Raw genomic sequence first — 22,564 nt, 5'->3', positions numbered from 1 at the left:
ATACACATTTCCATACTGAGGTTGGAACAATACTGTAAAACTGTGAACATGCCTTTTTAGTGTAAGATCTTTTTTTAAAGACCGTCTGAAATTTCTGCCTGTTTTGATGGGATGGAGTTTTGGCCTGCCGGTAAATTAGTTAGATATAAAAACCAAGAGAGTCACAAACTCTATGTATAAACTCTGAAGATCCTGAAGAAGGCACAGTTATGCAGAAATGTTGGTGGTTTCCCCAATAAATTACTGGGAGTTTATACATAGAGTGTGCGAGTCTTTGTTTTTATAGCTTATAGTTTATTCAGCATTAGTCAGCACCTCTACACCAAATAATTTTCTCTGGGTGTGCGCCAGCTCATGATTTTTATTGGTAAATTAGTTAGACAAATAAGGCGAGTTCCAAACCTCTTTGCCAATAACAGCTAGTTTTAAGTTTCCCCCTCCCCACTCAGACCACTCCCAGACAGTCCTATCAAAATTATTTCTTTAGAAATTGATCTTCGATAGGAAGCTATTGTCTATTTTTGATTGTTTTCAATAAAAACAATCACAGTATGTACTTAATTGCTATCCGGAAATGATTTAATATTGAGATAAAAACTGCTGCATTGGACCTTTAAATACATTTGTTAAACTATACATGTAACCTCCCCCTCAAGGCGACACAGCGATTTTACTAATAACTGGGCTCACAACAGGCTACCCTCTGGTTACCATGTTCCTAATCCTTAATGATCTAAACTTCCATAGACATTAATGCAGAGTTATCCCCAAAGGCTTAGACGTATAATGGCAACTTACGCGTTAAACAGCCATTTTAAATAGCATATATTTATGATGTTCAACTACCAGTAACCACATGCAGTTAGTTTATGCCGTGTCCTTTGTAGAAGAGAGTTACTAAAGCCTAACAAAAACCTGGTTGAAATGTTGCACTCAATAAAACAGAAGTAAAGGACTAGGACGGACTGTAAGGTAGGTTCAGGACTGTTTCTGCCACCATGGTGCATAAGTCAGAATGCTAATCAGGAGATGGAGCATCAATCCAGGTTTAGGGGAATTTATTACACAGAAATGAACAGAGGCACATGGGGAGGGTTTGGAACAGAGGTATGGCTTGTAAGGCCGGTAGGAAGGATATGCTTTAGGATGTGGCTTGTAAGGCCTTGGGGATTGGATGTGGTGGTCTGGTGGTCTGGAAGGGTGATACAAAAGAGAAACAGTTGGAACACATCAACATAAAGGTGCAGACATGACAAAGTAGTGCCAGGTGACTTACAGGGAATGGGCTTAGCATAACTACAAACCAAGGAGGATGCCAGAACTAAACATAAAAGTGGCATTAGTATAGCATGGATATAAAGAATACAACATAAGTAATACTACAATATAAGGCACTTACTTAAGCATATCATGCACAATGGAAGGCGGAAGGCTAGGGCCACCCTGTGGCATCACCAAGCAAACTATTCTAGTGTATAGGAAGGAGCATGATGCTTAAATAGGGAACTGAAAGGGGTAAAAAGGGCAGAGGAGAGGTGATTTGGGAGTGGAAACAGGTGTGGAGGAAAGGGGCGTGGTCTAGGGTAATTGGAAGCAACTGGAGTCCTGTAGGGATACGATGACCCTTCACAACAAAAACAAAGAATGCATTCAACAGCGTGCAGGGAAATGGGAGAGATGGCGGAAGCGGAAGTGCTGGTTGATGGTGTGCGGTTGAGTGAAGTCGGTGAGAATGAATGGCAGACAGTGGCAAAAGAAAATGGAGCAAAAAGAGCAAAAGTTTCTTGTAGGAGTGCGATTCATAAACAATGATGTATTTCTGGGTGATCCATTTGAGGTCACAAAGATGGTTAAGGAGGCACTAGGAAAGCTAGAGTGAGTCAGAGTGACCAGGAGTGGTTTTGTTTGATTTCCTGGGTCTCAAAATTGCAGAAGTCATTGTGCCTCCATAAATTATCAGGACTTTTGATCACAGATAAAAGGTGTTTTTACTGCAGTCTCGTTGGACATTGTGACTAGTTATCGGACGAAACAGATTCCAGGAGGGATTGGAACACATCATCTAAACCATGTACTAGATGAATAGAAAGAGAAAGTCAATCGGTGTTACTGATGTTTGAAGAAGAGTATCTGCCTACTCATATGAAGCTGGGATACATAAGATACGCAGTGAGAGCATTTGTGAATAAACCTTTACAGTGTCGAAATTGCAAAAGGTATGGTCATGACTCATGTATCATGTGTGTGCCTATGGAAGCAATATCTTGGTGAAGTAGGTGATGATCTAAGGTGTTGCAATTGTGGTGGAAATCACGTTGCTGAATTCCCAGACTGCCCTGCTAGGGTGAAGGAGTTTGAAGTAGCACGGATCCGGCTGTACAGCAGGTCTCCTACACGGAGGTGCGGGAAATTGTTGAAGGAGTGAGTAGAGCTGAGGAAGTTATGACAGTGGATGCTCAGCAGCCAGTTGAGATTCAGAATGTTGTTCATCAGTTGAAGGATACATATACATTGATAGTGAAGAAGGTGGATTTTGTGGTGTTTATTGCGCAAGGGATTAATTGTACTGGCCAAATGAGCAAGAAGTCCAAGAAGCTGGACATTATTGTATTTGCAGCTGCAAGGTTTTGGGGTATTTAAGAATTAACAGCTGAAACATTGCAGGGAATACTGACTGAAGCGCGTCGTTGTAGACCTCAGGCTGAAGCGCTTCGCTGTAGACCTCGGGCTGAAGCGCGTCGCTGTAGACCTCGGGCTGAAGCGCGTCTCTGGCTGCGCCGATTCCGGACTGTAGGGCGACTCTCGCTGCGCCGATTCCGGACTGTAGGGTGACTCTCGCTGCGCCGATTCCGGACTGTAGGGTGACTCTCGCTGCGCCGATTCCGGACTGTAGGGTGAATCTCGCTGAGCCGATTTCCGGACTGTAGGACGACTCTCGCTGCGCCGATTCAGGACTGTAGGGTGACTGACGCACTGGAGGCCTGGTGCGTGGTGCTGGATTTAGAGGCACAAGCCTAGAGACACACACCTCAGGGATAGTACGAGGAGCAGGAACTGGATACACCGGGCCATGGGTAAACACTGGAGGTCTGGAGCGCACCGCCTGCACAACCCGTCCTGGCTGGATGGTAATAGCAGCCCTGCACGAGCGGAGTGCTGGCATAGGGCGAACTGGGCTGTGCAGAGGCCTGATGGTTGCCGTGCGTAGAGCAAGCGTAGGGTAGCCTGGGTCTAGGAGGTGCACCGGTGGCCAGATGCGCTGTGCAGGCATCCTCCTTCCAGGCTGGATGCCCATTCTAGCACGGCACTTGCGAGGGGCTGGGATCGCTCGCACCAGACTGTGCGTGCGCATGGGCGACATCGTGCGCACTTCCGCATACTCCGGCACTCTCCACTCCATACGCTTCCCATAATAAGCACGGGGAGTTGGCTTAGGGCTCACCCTTGGCCCAGCCAAACTACCCGTGTGCCCCCCCAAAAAATGTTCTTGGGGGTGCCTCTCGTACTTGCACCTCGGCGTGTATAATGCCTCATAACGTCGTCGCTCCGCCTTGGCTGCCTCTATTTCCTCCGGTGGGCGACGGTATTCACCAGCCTGGTGCCATGGTCCAGAATTTCCTCCCATGTCCATGATTCCCCATAGTCCATATAATTCCTCTGCTGCTCCTTACCCTGCTGCTTGGTCCATTTGTGGTGGGAAGTTCTGTAACGGTGGTCGTATGAAGTGGACCAAGGCGCAGCGGGTTGAGTGCTCATTTTAACTTTTATTTGAACACTGACAAAACAAAACAAGAAAACAAACGAACGAACAGGACGTGACAAGGTGTGATTTGGATTTGACTAGGATGTTTATTTTTTAATCTATTTATGTATTTTGTGTGATGTTGTTTTATTTTTCCTTTGCGCAATGGATTTCTCCAGTTCACTACCTGTACATTTGGTGGCGGCATGCACATTAAATTAGTGCAAACGCCATTATACAGAGAAGAAGAAGAGTGTGCAGGTATGTTATTTATTTTTTCAGGGTGGAAGTTAATAAGCCCAGGTATAAAATATGAGCCAGGGAGTTTTTCTGTCTATTATACTCATTTAGTAGTATAATCAGAAATAGGTTGGAGCTGCAGAGTTCCATACCCCATTCCGAGGGGTTATTTCTTAATAACGAGGGTTATCCATCCACATCAGATTTCTTAGAAACCCAGTGTACAGACAGACAGACAGACAGTGAGAGCTACAGCAGTCAGTCAGGTGACACTGGTGAACCCAAAGCTCGTTATGACTGGAGCAGCAGGAGCTGTTACAGGAGGTGGGACTCAGGTAACCTCTGACCCTGGATGTTGTCTGTACACAGTGTCCACGCAGGGGCCTTTTGTAGACAAGGCTCCTGTAGTCAATATCATTGTCTACAAAGGTCAATTTAATGCAGATTTTTTTCACAATCATTCAATTTCTTTTGCCATTTTCAACATGTCATTTAGAAGGCTTAATTCACAGTCAACTAACATGGGATGTAAGGCAAGGTTACTATAGTAAACAAAAACTGAAACTAAAATAAATAAAAAGTAATAAAAAACATTTGAAAAACTAAAACTGTTCTGAAACTATTATCTTTGACTGCAAAACTAACTAAAATAAATAAAAACATCATAAATGTAATTTATTTTTCTAAACCTTGGGCAAAAATCAAATGGGTTTTCCAGCTTCTGAATCTGGCGGGTAAATGCTGCCAGTAAATGCTGATGTTTCAAATAGCTCTAGCTTGTGCAAAACTATCACTAGCTATAACTAGCTAATGGAAGAAATCTGAAGGCGAGCATAGGGTGACTGGGCCAAACTAAAACAGCTTGTGAAGTTGCTGTAGCCGTTCACAATCCACACCGACTAACTTCAAACTGACAGCCAGTCGCTGTCTGATGTGGTACCGTACCTTCTCAACCTTGGAGGCACACTTGCAGTCAACTACTGCTGCAAAACAGTTGGCACAGGTCCTACTGAAGTCACTGCATGAGGGCTTTGCATGCATACTGGGCCTCCCTGTGGCTCAGTTGGTAGCGCATGGTGTTTGCAATGGTGTTTGCAATGCCTGGGTTGTGGGTTTAATTCCCACGGGGGGCCAGTACAGAAAAAATAATAATATATATGAAATGAATTGAAATGTATGCATTCACTACTGTAAGTCGCTCTGGTTAAGAGCGTCTGCTAAATGACTAAAATGTAAATGTAATACTGAATCCTCTGGCAGCCAATTTCAAGCCAACCGATGCAGCAGCTTGCCTGACGGACCCAAGTGTGTCTCTGGCACTTCACTCAACAGAGATGGAGCCACTGACGAGGGAAGCAGAGTCTTTTGTATGTACTTTAGCAAATCTGAGAGTACAGCCGCAGGAACCCAGGAAGATGCCAGCACAATGAATCCAGCAATCATCTTGACCACAGTGCTTCATAAATATAGTTTCCTCGCATCAAAGATTGTGTCTGAGGTCACTGTGCAGCTGGAGGGTCAACCTGACAGTGCATTAAGTGCCCAGTGTGAACTGCGAAAATACCTGGAATAGGTAAAGGGTGCATGTTTACAGAGTCACCTCTCCAGATCTGGCAGGCAAGAATGGCTATTTATCCAAAGCTGTACCCTGTGGCACTGGATCTGGATTCTGCATCTCAAGCGTTTGCAGAAAGAATATTCCATGACACGGTTGGAGTCGTGATAGCCGGGTCATCGGGAGGAATCAGCCAATTAATTTTACTTTTGAAGAAAATTGAATAATTCAAGATAGAGATGGCCTCAAAAACACTATCCATGCTCTCACAGACGCCATCATGACACAGATACAGAGATGCTATGTCTATCTAAGTTTATGGTCCTGGCCCATCACCTTATGAATTACAGTCCCCCAGTGGAAAGAAGTGACATCCAAACTAAAAGCCACATAAATGGCTCCTAGCCTCCCACGCATAGGCTATTTTCTGTCCTTAACACTAAAACTGAAACTAAATAATATTCAAACAAAACAATTTTTTTTTATCAAACTGAAACTAAATAAAAACTAGTAAATCAAGTTTGAAAACAAATTGAAACTAAACTGAATTTCAAATACATTTCAAAACTAATTTAAAAAAAAATGAATATTAAATCACAAAACCATAATAACCTTGATGTAAGGGCACTGAAGTTGTCCTATTATGTAGATATGGGATTGGCTGTTGGGATACTGTAAGTGTATTCACTGCTGACTTTGGGACTGCCTTGCCAGATATGGTTACTCAGACCTGGTCCCATTGAAGCCAGCCAGGATTTTTGCATCTCTTTTTGCTTTCAGTGTTGATGGTTTATGGAAATCTGAAAACCCACAAGTTTCTACAGGACCAGTGTGTGATGAGATTTCATACTTTGTATGGCTCACTGTGCCCAGTGTTTTATTGCACAAATGTAACATATTCAGACATGAAACACACAGCATGCTGACATAATCTGACAAAATAAACTCTCCTGTTTACTGTCATTAAAGAACAGAAAAGTCAGCAGCACAATTCCACTCAGATGCTGAGGTGATTTGGAAGCATTTCAAATAAGCTGCTTACATGAATTCTATTTGAGGAGCCAGGCTTTCTGTCATATGTAAAAAATTCCAAATACATGTTTTGCCTTTGTTTCCAGCAAGAGCCATTCCTCCCTTTTCACAGAACCAATTAATCTCCACAGAGTTCCATGAACAAGACTTAAAACGGTTTCATAAAAATATTCAGCAAAGGCAAAGATTGAAAGTGAGGCTGCTGTGCTGCATGTTATTCTACAAAATACTCTTATACATCAAGAAATACTGCTGTCGATAGATGCTGTTTAGAATGAATTTAAGGTATTTGAAATTAACAGAATACTATTAATTTAAACGTTACAGAATTTATTGAATGCATGCACAGATGCTACAGTGGGTGTCTTTATTGACCTCCATGTATATTGCCATCCAAATCAAATATACAGTGCATTTGGAAAGTATTCAGACCCCTTTGCTTTTTACACATTTTGTTACGTTACAGCCTTATTCGAAAATTGATAACATTCATTTTTTCCTCACCAATCTAGACAAAATACCCCATAATGACAAAGCGAAACAGGTTTTCAGAAATTTTTGCAAATGTATTTCAAATAAAAACAGAAATACCTTATTTACATAAGTATTCAGACCCTTTGCTTTGAGACTCGAAATTGAGCTCAGGTACATCCTGTTTCCATTGATCATCCTTGAGATGTTTGTACAACTTGATTGGAATACACCTGTGGTAAATTCAATTGATTGGACATGATTTGGTAAGGCACACATCTGTCTATATAAGGTCCCACATGTGCATGTCAGAGCAAAAACCAAGCCATGAGGTTGAAGGAATTGTCCATAGAGCTCCAAGACAGGATTGTGTCAAGGTACAGATATGGGGAAGGGTATCAACACATGTATGCATCATTGAAGGTCCCCAAGAACCCAGTGGCCTCCGTCATTCTTAAATGGAATACGTTTGGAACCACCACGATTCTTCCTCGAGCTAGCTGGCAGGCAGAACTGAGCAATCGGGGGGAAGCGCCTTGGTCAGAGAGGTGACAAAGACCCGATGGTCACTCGGACAAAGCTCTGGAGTTCCTCTGTGGAGATGGAAGAACCTTCCAGAAGGACAACCATCTCTGCAGCACTCCACCAATCTGGCCTTTATGGTAGAGTGACCAGACGGAAGACACTCCTCAGAAGGCTCATGACAGCCCACTTGGAGTTTGGCAAAAGGCACCTAAAGGACTCAGACCATGAGAAACAAGATTATCTGGTCTGATGAAACCAAGATTGTACTCTTTGGCCTGAATGCCAAGAGTCACTGCAGGCACTGGGAAACTAGTCAGGATCGAGGGAAAGAAGAACGGAGCAAATTACAAGAGATCCTTGATGAAAACCTGCTCCAGAGCGCTCAGGACCTCAGACTGGGGCAAAGGTTCACCTTCCAACAGGACAACAACCCTAAGCACACAGCCAGGACAACGCAGGAGTGGCTTCGGGAAAAGTCTCTGAATGTCCTTGAGTGGCCCAGCCAGAGCCCGGACTTGAACATCTCTGGAAACCTGAAAATAGCTGTGCAGCGACTCTCCCCATCCAATCTGACAGAGCTTGAGAGGATCTGCAGAGAAGAATGGGAGAAATTCCCCAAATACAGGTGTGCCAAGCGTTTAGCGTCATACTCAATAAGACTTGAGACTGTAATCGCTGCCTAAGGTGCTTCAACAAAGTACTGAGTAAAGGGTCTGAATACTTATGTAAATGAGAAATTTGCTAACATTTCTAAAAACCAGTTTTTACTTTGTCATTATGGGGTATTGTGTGTAGATTGATGGGGGACAACAACAAAAAACAATTTCATCAATTTTAGAATAAGGCTGTAACGTAACAAAATGTGGAAAAAGTCAAGGTGTCTTAATACTTTCCAAATGCACTGTACATCTCTAACCAAAACAGCAAAAGAGAATTGGATAGTATATAAAAAGCCAAAGCCACTTATTTCCCCATGTCTACAGGTACATTTGGCTTTGAAACCGAACAACCCTGCAGTCACAATGAAGCACATTAACAGGTAGGTGAACAATTGGCAAGCCAGACCCATGCTATATTAAGTGACAGGAAAGGGACAGAAATAAGAGCAACATTAAAATTACTTTTTTGGAAGAAACCAACTGTTGCGTAACATTCAGGAACCTTTTTGAGAGGAACCAGCACCTGCCAAGGGACAACTAAGCTAAGCTGGCTCCCCAGCCATGCAGCCAGCCAGGGGAGAGGTTGTCATGAGCAATGCGGTTTTGGTGACTTGGTGCCAATCCAGTGTATTTCAACATGACATCTGGAACTGGCCCTTCACTGCCTGCAGATCAAAACATGGCAGGCACCATGCTGATCACCTCTTGAATAGAAATCAATAAAACAGAGGGGGATAGTTTTCATTCCCTGACACAAAAACATGCTTGTTATCTCTCTCATTCGCTCCCTTTCTCATTACATGTATACACCCTGCTTAAGATGAACCATAGATCGAGACTTTAATTAATATCTTTAAAGACATGTTCAACTAAATTAAAATTGGGCGGTGAAATGGTGAAAGAAAATGGTTTAGGAATATGTTGTCTTTGTGATTATTGGCCAGGTCAAATGAAGACCTTTCATTGAAACAGAGCACAGGTCTATTCACAGGCTTTTCACACACATGCAGTATGGTGTTAATCGTTTAGGAGCTACTGCGTGATTGGGGCCATAGGAGCCTTGGGCACATTCTATGGTGTTAATGGTCTGTCGTCAATTTTCATTTGGCCCTCTACTTTGGCAAGGCGCTCTACGGATTTATCACACAATAATCTCACGCCATGAACAATACCTCCCACATTCTTGAAATTCAGTCGCCACCTTTTTCCATACAATAAACATTCATACAATTCAATCATGTCAGTCAATTTGACAAGAAAGGTTGACACCACATGAAAGTAAAGGACAGGTGAATGGAATGTAAGTTTCTCTTATCACCAGAGTGCTTTGAAAAGCACTAACTCCCACTCTGCCAATGTTGCTGTCACATACTGGGCTAATAACCCCAGGGGGATGACATCTAATGCTTTAATATTGGTTTGAAAAGGATATACAAACAACTGTACCGTGAGCAGACATCCTACTCAAAACAGTAAAACAGTTAATTCATCAAAAACATGAATGTTCATCATACATTAAATATTTAATAAGCATTGTTTGTGATACGTAAAAGGGAACTGTTTGCACTATCGTGGCATTCCATCAGTATCAAATCAAAAATAAGCTTGATTTATATAGAACATTTCAGACATGAATGCAGTGCAATGCGCTTCACAGGAAAAAACGAGGAAAATAAAAACAGAAATATCAATGGCCTCACATTATATCAATCAAATGTATTTATAAAGCCCTTATTACATCAGCAGATGTCACAAAGTGCTGTACAGAAACCCAGCATAAAACCCCAAATAGCAAGCAATGCCGATGTAGAAGCACGGTGGCTAGGAAAAACTCCCTATAAAGGCCGGAACCTAGGATGAAACCTAGAGAGGAACCAGGCTCTGAGGGTCCTCTTCTGGCTGTGCCGGGTGGGGATGAGCATTTACCAATTAAATAAACCACAACAGTAACCTTCCTTCCCCTCACTGACTACAACTCTGAAGGACACAACCTACAGTCTGGTCCAAAAGATCCAACACCATATTTTACAGTAGGTTTGGGGTTATTTTCTGCTTCTCACATCCTTCTTTCGACGCCAAACCCACCAAATCAAATCAATTTATAAAGCCCTTCTTACATCAGCTGATATCTCAAAGTTATGTACAGAAACCCAGCCTAAAACCCCAAACAGCAAGCAATGCAGGTGTAGAAGCACGGTGGCTAGGAAAAACTCCCTAGAAAGGCCAAAACCTAGGAAGAAACCTAGAGAGGAACCAGGCTATGAGGGGATGGGCCAGTCCTCTTCTGGCTGTGCCAGGTGGAGATTATAACAGAACATGGCCAAAATGTTCAAATGTTCATAGATGACCAGCAGGGTCAAATAATAATAATCACAGTGGTTGTCGAGGGTGCAACAGGTCAGCACCTCAGGAGTAAATGTCAGTTGGCTTTTCATAGCCGATCATTCAGAGTATCTCTACCGCTCCTGCTGTCTCTAGAGAGTTGAAAACAGCAGGTCTGGGACAGGTAGCACGTCCGGTGAACAGGTCAGGGTTCCATGGCCGCAGGCAGAACAGTTATATCTCTCTGGTCACCCCCAAAGCCAATTCCTCCTTTGGCCGTCTCTCCTTCCAGTTCTCTGCTGCCAATGACTGGAACGAACTACAAAAACCTCTGAAACTGGAAACACTTATCTCCCTCACAGATCACTGCACCTGTACATAGCCCATCTATAATTTAGCCCAAACAACTACCTCTTCCCCTACTGTATATATTTATTTTGCTCCTTTGCACCCCATTATTTCTATTTCTACTTTGCACTTTCTTCCACTACAAATCTACCATTCCAGTGTTTTACTTGCTATATTGTATTTACTTTGCCACCATGGCCTTTTTTGCCTTTACCTCCCTTATCTCACCTCATTTGCTCACATTGTATATAGACTTATTTTTCTACTGTATTATTGACTGTATGTTTGTTTTACTCCATGTGTAACTCTGTGTTGTTGTATGTGTCGAACTGCTTTGCTTTATCTTGGCCAGGTTGCAATTGTAAATGAGAACTTGTTCTCAACTTGCCTACCTGGTTAAATAAAGGTGAAATAAAAATAAAAGTTGAAACTGGAGCAGCAGCACGGCCAGGTGGACTGGGGACAGCAAGGAGTCATCAGGCCAGGTAGTCCTGAGGCATGGTCCTAGGGCTCAGGTCCCCCGAGAGAGAGAAAGAATTAGAGAGAGCATACTTAAATTCACACAGGACACCAGATAATAAAGGAGAAATACTCCAGATATAACAGACTGACCCTAGCTCCCCGACACAAACTACTGCAGCATAAATACTGGAGGCTGAGACAGGAGGGGTTGGGAGACACTGTGGCCCCGTCCGACGATACCCCCCGACAGGGCCAAACAGGCAGGATATAACCCCACCCGCTTTGCCAAAGCACAGCCCCCACACCACTAGAGGGATATCTCCAACCACCAACTTACCATCCTGAGACAAGGCCGAGTATAGCCCACAAAGATCTCCGCCACGGCACAACCCAATGGGAGGCGCCAACCCACCACTGGTGTACATGGCTAAAGAGTTTTATTTTCACGTCACCCAACAAATGTAAACGCCTGGAGTTTGCTAACGACATTGGCACTTGGATTGAAACCAGTGGTATGGTCTGATGACATGAAAATGGAGCTCTTTGGCCACGCACACCAGTAGTGGGTTTGGCGACGAAAGGATTTGATAGGCAGAAAATAACTCCATACTTACTGTAAAATATGGTGGTGGATCCTGGGGCCCTAGTTAAAGTTAACAGCATCATGATCTTTACCCAGTACCAGGACATTTTAGCCAAAAACCTGGTTGTCTCTGCCGGGAGGCTAAATCTTGGCCACAAGTGGATATTCAAGCAAGACAATAACCCCAAGCACAAAGTGTTCTCCATGTATATTGAAAAAGGCTCAGTGCCGTTAGCTCGCAAGGTGAGGTATATTGAAAGATATTGAAAACGGGTGCAAATAATTTTGACCCCTATCTTTTTTAGAAGAAAAAAAGATTACTTTTTAAACAAAACCTCTTTCTCTGCGCAATTGTATTATTATAAAATAATACAATTTCCCAATTTTTTGGAGCATACAGTATAGCTCAGTATTTTTATTATTTATTTTATACAGTATTTTTTACTAATCTTTATCAAGGGTGTAAATCATTTTGGACTTGACAGTAGGTTGTTCCTTGCTTCTTCTTCTAGTGTGGCAGCATTCCAAATCAGATTTTTCAAACACACACACACATGTTTGATTTACTATTCTTGTGGGGACCAAAGAATTGATTCCCATTCAAAATACTATTTTCCATAACCTCTAACCCCAAGTGGCTCCCCAAGTGGCGCAGCAGTCTAAGGCAATGCATCTCAGTGCAAGAGGTGTCATTACAGTCCCTGATTTGAATCCAGGCTGTATCACATCCGGCCGTTGCGCACAATTGGCCCAGCGTCGTCTGGGTTTGGCCCCCGGCCTATGCCGTCATTGTAAATAAGAATTTGTTTTTAACTGACTTACTTAGTTAAATAAAAACATGTAAATTAAAATCCTAACTCTAACTATAGCTAAATAGCCTTTTTCCTTGTGTGGACCAGCTCATATTGTTTTGTTTTACTATACTTGTGAGGACTTCTGGTCCCCACAAGGAAGGTAAAACCAAACACACAGTTAGCAAAAGGTGAAAATATGGCTAGGTTTCCATCCAAATTATAGCTAGGTTTCCATCTAAATTGCAACAGATTTTCATGCGAATATTCTCATCTACCTAAAACAATATGAGCATTTTCCCACCATGTGTTTACATTAAATTACTGTTTGCGGATAAAAGCATGTGCGTGATGACGTAGTGCACATAAAAATAACTTTGACAGTTAAATTCCCATATATAGAATGAAAAATAGAAATTAAATGGGTTTCCATCACATTTTTAACTCTCCTGATGGTTTTGCCACAAAAACTGTTGGTATATTGCAAATGTCCTCACTCTGGTCTTGGCACATGCATTCTAGCCAACAGCTCGTAGATAAATTGCGGGAAGGCTACCTACATTATGAGATTATTATGGATAAGAGAGATATTATTTGTATTTGTCAAACGGCAGCCAAGCATCGATCATGTCACCAGAATAATTGTAACGGTCGTCATACGTAGTGGACCAAGGCGCAGCAAGTTGAGTGCTCATAATGACTTTTATTGAACACAAACAAAACGATCGCACGAACAGGATTGCAGGCTAAAACACACAGCTATGCAACCACAACTTCCCACAAAGGGACAGGTGAAAACAGGCTACCTAAGTATGACTCTCAATCAGCAACAACGATGTACAGCTGTTCCTGATTGAGAGCCATACCAGGCCAACAAAGAAATACACAACATAGACACAACATAGAAATACGAAATAAAGAACATAACCCAACCCCGGAATACTCTAACCAAACACCCCTCTACATAAACACATATACTAACAAACCCCGAACCACATAAAACAAATACCCCCCTGCCACGTCCTGACCAAACTACAATAACAAATAACCCCTTTACTGGTCAGAACGTGACAATAATACCCTCGATATTTATTCCAAGCTCATTACCTTGCACATTCACCACCCTGTGAAGTTCATCATCATTTATTTCATCTGTAGCCTAATAAACTGCATGTTTTCCCAAGTCGTAGTGGTAGGACCACACAACATAACATCGCGTGACTCCAAGTTTGCTTCGATATGATGGTTATTAATGTGTTTATCAATATTTGCGCATAAAGGCGTTTCCACCGCCATTACTCGCATAATTAATTTTACCGACACATAAAGATCCTACCATGTCGAACGACCAAATTATCCTACGGCATTTATAAATTGTACCGGCATTTCATGTTTCCATCAGCCCGGTCGTGACTTTTTTCGTGGACAGATAATTCATCTGGATAAAATGGTTGGATGGAAACGTGTTTAGTGAGCTTCAACCGAAAACTCATCAGTTGTGAGAATATCACCAGTACTAATGTCCTTTCTGAAAGTTGAATCCGTAGTGCTACAAAACAGAACAGCAATTCAGGTTCCAGATGATCGGGGTACTTGTCTGTTAATAGAGACACAAGCAAGCAGGCAGGCAGAGGGATACCAACATGACTATATACTCTGCCGCCTATTGTCTAACGCAGCTGCCACTGGGACGACTGCGGTCGCAGATGCAAGTGCAAATTCCTCTAATCCAGGCAATATGGCACCCTACAACTGTAACACGGTGTTAATATATCTAATCTAAAAATAAACTAATTTACGAAAGCACTCCTGAAAGAAAACGAAACCTTCTAAACTAAACCTCCAAAGACCAAACATCACTACTAAATTAAGTGATGATGAGTCTATTTTCCTCAAGCGGGTAGAGATTTGTTGAACTATTGTCAGGTGATCAATTTGAAAGATCTTCCATTTTCATTATTGGAACCATGTTACAAAAAAATACTGATCGTTTTTTCGAGAGTACATTTTTGTCCATGATTTATGCCGCGTTCAAGTGCTAGTCGGAACTAGGAAACTCGGAAATGTCCGACTTGCTAAATGGTTGATCGCCTCTAACCATACTTTTTCAATAAACGTTATTCAAATCCAACCACCGACTGTTTGCTGATTGTTGTTGCTCTAAGACAGAGAAGGGGCGAAGCGAGAGGTTTCACTTTAGCCTAAATCTGTACTAAATAAGCCCAATGCGTTTCTATGGACCTTATTTTGGACCGAAGCTTGTGGACCTTTGGCAAATCGTTGTAGGCCACTTGACTATCACTATCATCATCATCATCATCATCATCTCTCCCATTGTATCGTAGGCATTAAAAATAGTCTCATGCACTCATTGACAGAATGCAAGCGGTCCAGACGGACAGTAATTCTGGTCATTCAGAGGTGAGAATTAGGTGTGACCTAATTTCCTGTTTATGTGCCTGTAGCTTCATGCTAATAAGGGTATTTTTTGCTACCTCCACCCAGAAACGATGAAGACAAAAAATGTCTACCAAGACATTAATATGAATAGCAAAAGGATATAGCGCTTAAACTGCTTTATTTAACGCGTTCTTTATTCAATGAGAACGTATTTTGACAACGGATTCCTAGTACGGAAATCCAAATGCCTTGCAAAATCAGCAGCTGAACAACAATGACAGTCAATAGCACGCGGCAATGAGCAGCACCAAGCAAGTTCGGTTTAATATCTGCGGCATCAGCGTCCTGCCAGTATCGCATAGAGATGCAGAGGTCTCTGAAATTTGAGATCATGTGTTCAACAATGAACTACCGAGGAAGATTGGACCGAATGACCAAATACGAGAATTACAGACCATCATTAGAGACAAGTGAGCAATCTTTTGTCAGTACATAATAATACCGCAGAGTGCGTGTCTGGCACTGGGTATTGATCTGTATTATCATGCACCATGACTGTTTAATAATGTGGAAATTACACATTGTATACCAAGTGAATGGCCAATCGACACCATGTTATTATTTATAACTGTCATATTACACTGGACTTATAGTACCAGTCAAAAGTTTGGACACACCTACTCATTCAAGGGTTTTCCTTAATTTTTTACTATTTTCTACATTGTAGAATAATAGTGAAGACATCAAAACTATGAAATAACACATATGGAATCATGTAGTCACCACAAAAGTGTTAAACAAATCAAAATATATTTGATATTTGAGATTCTTCAATGTAGCCACACTTTGCCTTAATGACAGCTTTGCACACTCTTGACATTCTCTCAACCACCTTCATGAGGAATGGTTTTCCAGCAGTCTTGAAGGAGTTCCCATATATTCTGAGCACTTGTTGGCTGCTTTTCCTTCACTCTGCGGTCCAACTGATCCCAAACCATCTCATTTGGGTTGAGGTTGGGTGATTGTGGAGGCCAGGTCATGATGCAGCATTCCATCACTCTCCTTCTTGGTCAAATAGCCCTTAACTTCTCAGGGCTGTGTGGGACGCTACCGTCCCACCCACGGTTCACACTATTCGACAGCCAGTGAAAAATCAGAGCGCCAAATTCAAAACAACAAAATGTCATAATTCAAAGTTCTCAAACATACAACTATTTTACACCATTTTAAAGATAAATCTCTCCTTAATCCAACCACATTGTCCAATTTCAAAAAGGCTTTACGGAGAAAGCATAAAGTTAGATTATGTTAGGACAGTGCCAACACAAGAAAAACCACACAGCCATTTTCCAAGCAGGAGAGGGATCACAAAAACCAGAAATACAGCTAAAATTAAGCACTAACCTTTGACGATCTTCATCAGATGACACTCCTAGGACTCAATGTTACACAATACATGTATGTTTTGTTCGATAAAGTTCATATTTATATCCAAAAAACCCATTTTACATTGGCGCGTGATGTTCAGAAAATATTTTTCCTCCAAAACTAGCGGTGAATCAGCACAAAAATGTACAAAAATACTCATCATAAATGTTGATAAAATATTAAACTGTTATTCAAAGAATTATAGATAAACATCTCCTGAATGCAACCGCTGTGACAGATTTCAAAAAAGCTTCACGGGGAAAGCACACTTTGCAATAATCTGAGTACGGCGCTCAGAAAAATACAACAGGCAATACAGATACCCGCCATTTTGGAGTCATCTAAAATTATAAATATTCACTTACCTTTGATGATCTTCATCAGAAGGCACTTCCAAGGATCCCAGGTCCACAATAAATGTTGTTTTGTTCGATAAAGTCCATAATTTATGTCCAAATACCTCCTTGTTGTTAGCGCGTTCAGTAAGCTACTCCAAATGTAGGAAGCGCGCCAATAATTTCACGACGAAAAGTCAAAAAAAGTTATATTTACGTTTGTTGAAACATGTCAAACGTTCTATAGCATCAATCTTTAGGGCCTTTTTAACATAAAACTTCAATTATATTCCAACCGGACGATTCCAATGTCTTTAAAAACGTTATGGAACACAGCTACCTCATCACGTGAATGCGTGCCACAAAACTCATGTCATTTTCTGAGTCACCAACTTCCCGGGCCTTCTTATTCGCTCTGTGTTCACCGCAAAAGCCTGAAACTAGGTTCTAAAGACTGTTGACATCTAGTGGAAGCCTTAGGAAGTGTAAAATGAACCCTAAGTCACTGTGTGTTAGATAGGCAATGACTTGAAAAGACTACAAACATCAGATTTTCCACCTCCTGGTTGGATTCTTCTCAGGTTTTTACCTGCCATATGAGTTCTGTTATACTCACAGACATCATTCAAACAGTTTTAGAAATGTCAGAGTGTTTTCTATCCAAATCTACTAATAATATGCAAATATTTGACTCTGGGCCCGAGTATTAGGCAGTTTACTCTGGGCACGCTTTTCATCCGAAATCAAAAATACTGCCCCCTATACCTTAAAAAATTTTAAGGCTTGCCATAACAAAGGGGTTGAATACTTATTGACTGAAGACATTTCAGTTTTTTGTTTTTAATTAATTTGTAAAAAATTCGATAAACAATTCCACTGACATTATGGGGTATTGTGTGTAGGCCAGTGACAGAAAATCTAAATTGAATCCATTTTAAATCCAGGCTGTATGGCAACAAAATGTGGAAAAAGTCAAGGGGTGTGAATACTTTCTGAAGGCACTGTATGAATGAATGACATTTTATTTTTTGTCAAATCGCCAGTTGGCAACCCATCCCTTATGTGATTGATTGACAAACAAACTTCACAATAATTCACTATGATAATTCAGTGATAATTCGTCTTCCAGTGTTCTCTGCCGTGTGCATCGCATAAAGAGTGATGTGCACCACGTCATTGCTCACTCTCTTGCTCTGCTTTGTGTGTATTTTTCTAGCTGTCACTCAAAATGGTGAGGAGCTGAAGCTCATTGGCTAGAACCGTAATGCTAAGGGGCTGGCCCACATTGGGGAAAATGGTGTAGCACAGCTTCCAGAAAAACAGTCGCTTTCAAATTAGAGATTTTGTGAATGACTCATTTGTATAATTGTTTTGACCCACTCTGTTTTTTCACAGATCAGAGTAGTGGTTGAAGAGGGACTCAATCAGCTGCCATACAGCGAGTGTACAGTGACCACTCCCACAGGTTAGACATATTGAGTGAAATTCGTTTGAAATTATAGAAATTGGGCAAATATTATGCATTACTGTAAAATGTCTCACCAAGACCAGAACTGACTATTTTAATCTCTCTCTCTCTCCCAACTCTTCCTTCAGGGCATAAGTATGATGGCGTGAAGTTTGAGAAAGGCAACTGCGGTGTCAGCATTATGAGAAGCGGTAAGACACTGATTATATAGGAGATTAAAGGAAAATTACATCTGAATTGGTCTCTGACTAGAATCGCTGACTGGTAGATTTGCCTATAAGCACCTGACATACATAGTACTATCAGTCACTGTTTGAATTATCAGTTGCTCATCATTACTACGTCTTGTATGAGGTTTCATTTGAAGGAACTGAGTGGAATTCAACGTCTATCCATTTGTGTGTGTTTGTGGGTGTGTAGGCGAGGCCATGGAGCAGGGACTCGGTGACTGCTTCCGGTCCATCCGTATCGGTAAGATCCTCATCCAGAGTGACGAGGACACCCAGAAGACCAGTTTACAACGCCAAGTTCCCCCTAGATATCAACATGAGGAAAGTCCTCCTAATGTATCCCATTCTCACTAAGTATGGATCATCATGTCAAGTATGGATCACCAACAGACTCAATACAGTACTAACTCCTCCTCAGGACAAAGAGTTCAGGTGAAGTGTCGCTCTGCCCTGGGCCCAAGGAACTGTGCTGTTGGAGTCATTTTTTGAATGAACCAGAAATTAGGACTAAATTGCTCCCATTAGCAAGGCAATAGTGTAGTAGTCATGGGCATCCCCTGTTTTTATGAAGAACACTTGACAGTGAGACTTTTCCACATGATTTGCTCTTTGCAACACGATTTCTGTTAAATTACACCTTCCAGCTAAGATAATTGTGGGAAGGTGTCTTTTATTCAGCTCTGAAAATGACCTTGGTAGGTAGCGTGCTTCATATTTTTCAGCATCATTTACCCCAGGCAGATAATTACACGTTTCTGAGGGAAACCATAAAGAGCTCACTGGACGGCAATGAAAATTATGAATAGGCCAAATGGAGCCACTGAGAGTGAAGTAATGGTCATCTTTTTGTCCACTAACTAGCATCCCTCTCTGGGAGGATGAAAACCTGCCTTGAGACAGATCAAAATGACATTTTGTTCTTTTATAGAAAGTATCAGCAGATGAGTCGTAGTAATGATCACTCAAGGCTAATACTAAGCACAGACTTTTCTTCAAAACTTCATTAATGTTGCCTGTTCCTCAGTCAAGTCACTGTGATGTCTGTCCTGTTTTTATGCTATCTAATATACATAATGTTCTGCCTTCAGGTACAGGTAACACAGTGATTGAGGCTGTGAAAGTTTTGACTGAACATGGTCTCCGGGCCAAACATATCCTCCTGAGCCACTTCTCCACCCCTCACGGTGCTCCTCACCTATGTAACACTGCCTCACCTATAGTCCCTAGCTTAATATGGAAGTAGACTCCATAAGGCTCAACATTCTAGGGTTTCATTCTACACCCTGTTTTCCATTCATTCAGGGCTCTATTTGTAACTGCGCAAGTGTGAAGCGCGTGTTATTTCGCAATTTCATCATGCAAAACTGACACAGTGGCATTTTCCAGCCTTAACGCCAGGTTCGGCAATTTACCCTTTTAACATCAGCTTGCTTGCGCTAAGGTGGGAGGGGTGGCCATATTTGAGGCTTGTTTTTAAGGACACACCTCAAATATGGCCATCGGGCGAGGGGCACTCTATGAAAATAGGGATGGATAGCCTACTTGAAAAAGCCAAATGCAGGCATGTGAATTGTGAATAATTAAAAAGCATTAGAGCAAAAACCCTCCAAAATATTTCAAAGCACTCGCAGTAGACCATTTGAACCCCCTTTTATTTATAGGCTACTTTTGGCTAATGGCCAGGACAAAAAGACACACCTATGCGTTGCTGCTAAACCAGCCTTAATTAAGGGGGAGGGCAGGCTATGCTTGGCTTTTAATCAAATTAAGCGAAATTGGGGGAAACCAATAGTATTTTTATGTTTCTAATTACGAGATTCACCAGCAAAAAAGGCACACCTCTCCTTCCATGGGCACCGTGCTTTTAAAACTTCCCATTAACGCTGCTTGAAATTGTAACTTTTGTGCTTGTTTTTAAGGACATACCTGTTCAAGTGCAATGCTTTTATCATGTTGCCCCCGCTGCCGGTTGTCATGCACACCTGTCTGTCTTCGTGCGTCTTTGAGACCCTGGGCTATTGTTTCACTGGTATGGTCATCGGGGAAGTATGACGTCTTGAGGCATACATTAAGCAATGTCCATTTTTCATCTATATAGTGGACTGTCAAGCTTAGGTATGGCTCCGACATTCTGCTCGACCATAGATCGGTTGTGGTAGAAAAGTAAGACACATTAGCCAGCTTCTCAGTGACTCTTTGGCGGGTAGCTATGTATAACCGCGGCAATGCTTCTTCCGCAAAATACTTGCGGCTTGGTAGCTGATATTTGGGGTCAATTGTGTTTATCAGCTTTTTGAAGCCAGGCTTCTCCACTGTATAGATGGGGACCATATCTTTTGCTATGTGATAGGTCACCGCATCTGTTATCTCCTTCCACCTCAAACTTTTCTTGTCATATGGGATGATGTTTGAAAATTATGCGGCTATGGTATATTTAAGCAGTAAGGCCCGAGGCTAAAGGCTGTTCTTATGAACGACACAAAATAAATGTACATGTTATTCAATAATTTCATTCAAACTGCTTGCGAGCGTCTGTGTAGCCAGGCACTAAAATACAACTTGGTTCTATTTTTTATGCTTGATGCGCCGCAAGTCCCGCCTCTCCCATATCCTCATTAGTTTTTAGGAGCATATACCCACATGGGTGATTTTAAATCTGAACTGAGGTCCACACTCCAGCCCAGTTGGTGGTGGTAATGCACCTTAAAGTTGGTTGCCAACTGCCATATAAAGTCAGAAAAAGAAGAGAATGAAGGAGGAGAGATGACTAAAAACGAACTAAGTATCTGTGGATTAATTGTCGGAGTAGAGGACCTTGTGCATTTCAGGTAAAATAACAGCCCAACGTTTATATCCCAGGACAAATTAGCTAGCAAAAGCAAGCTTGCTAAATGGCCATGAATGTTTAATGCGTTTCGACCTATCCCAAAATAAATATAGGTGTTTCAGACTTCGTTTGATATTTCAACCTGCACGTCCTGATCACATCTGGTGTGGATGGACAAAATCAACATGCGCGCGATGGCATGCGTGCTCGGTTTAGTCAGCATGTTAGCTGTGCTGCCATATTTCGTAGCAATTGTCTTTCGACACACTTTGCACAGGACATTGGTTTGCTGAACATGTAACTTCTCAAACCCGAACCACTTCCTTATTAAAGAACAAACATTGCTACCCTTTTTGGGAATGATTTCATTCTCACGAGAGGCTGAGCTGGCTTCCTCATTGTAGAATGCCTGCCGCTACACTTCATGGGCATGGTTACAACTTGGGGAAAGGCTGTTCAGGATTGTGATTTGTGGACAACTTTTGTGCATGTGTTGTGACACCTTTGGGGCATGGTTCGGTTCACTATGGGTTGACAGAGCAAGATATCGCATTTGCCAACGTTATAACTCAAACCCTCGTAAAAACAACAAAACCTTGATTCTTGCCATACAGCCATTTGGTATATCGCACAAAAACATACAGTACTAGTCAAATATATTGATTTAATTTGAATGTACAGTACCAGTCAAAAGTTTGGACACCTACTTATTCAAGGGTTTTTCTTTCTTTTTACTATTTTCTACATTGTAGAATAATAGTGAAGACATCAAAACTATAAAATAACACATATGGAATCATGTAGTAACCAAAAAAGTGTTAAACAAATCAAAATATATTTTATATTTGAGATCCCTCAAAGTATCCACCCTTTGCCTTGATGGCAGCGTTTCACACTCTTGGCATTTCAATTAACATGTGTGCCTTGTTAAAAGTTAATTTGTGGAATTTCTTTCCTTCTTAATGCGTTTGAGACAGTCAGTTATGTTGTGACAATGTAGGGGTGGTATACAGAAGAGTACCCAATTTGGTAAAAGACCAAGTCCATATTATGGCAAGAACAGCTCAAATAAGCAAAGAGAAAACGAGAGTCCACCATTACTTTAAGACATGAAGGTCAGTCAATACGGAACATTTCAAGAACTTT

The 22,564-nt window shown here is 41.7% G+C and overlaps 1 pseudogene; it reads left to right on the top strand.

The window, feature by feature from the left end:
- The first annotated feature begins 11,978 nt into the window (after positions 1-11,978).
- LOC106567861 (uracil phosphoribosyltransferase homolog) lies at positions 11,979-22,129 on the top strand (annotated as a pseudogene).
- The last annotated feature ends 435 nt before the right edge of the window (positions 22,130-22,564 follow it).

This window comes from Salmo salar, chromosome ssa13 (assembly GCF_905237065.1).
Source record: "Salmo salar chromosome ssa13, Ssal_v3.1, whole genome shotgun sequence".
NCBI classification, from domain to species: Eukaryota; Metazoa; Chordata; class Actinopteri; order Salmoniformes; family Salmonidae; genus Salmo; species Salmo salar.
Note: the sequence above shows the minus strand (reverse complement) of the source record. Positions and strands in the feature narration are given on the sequence as shown.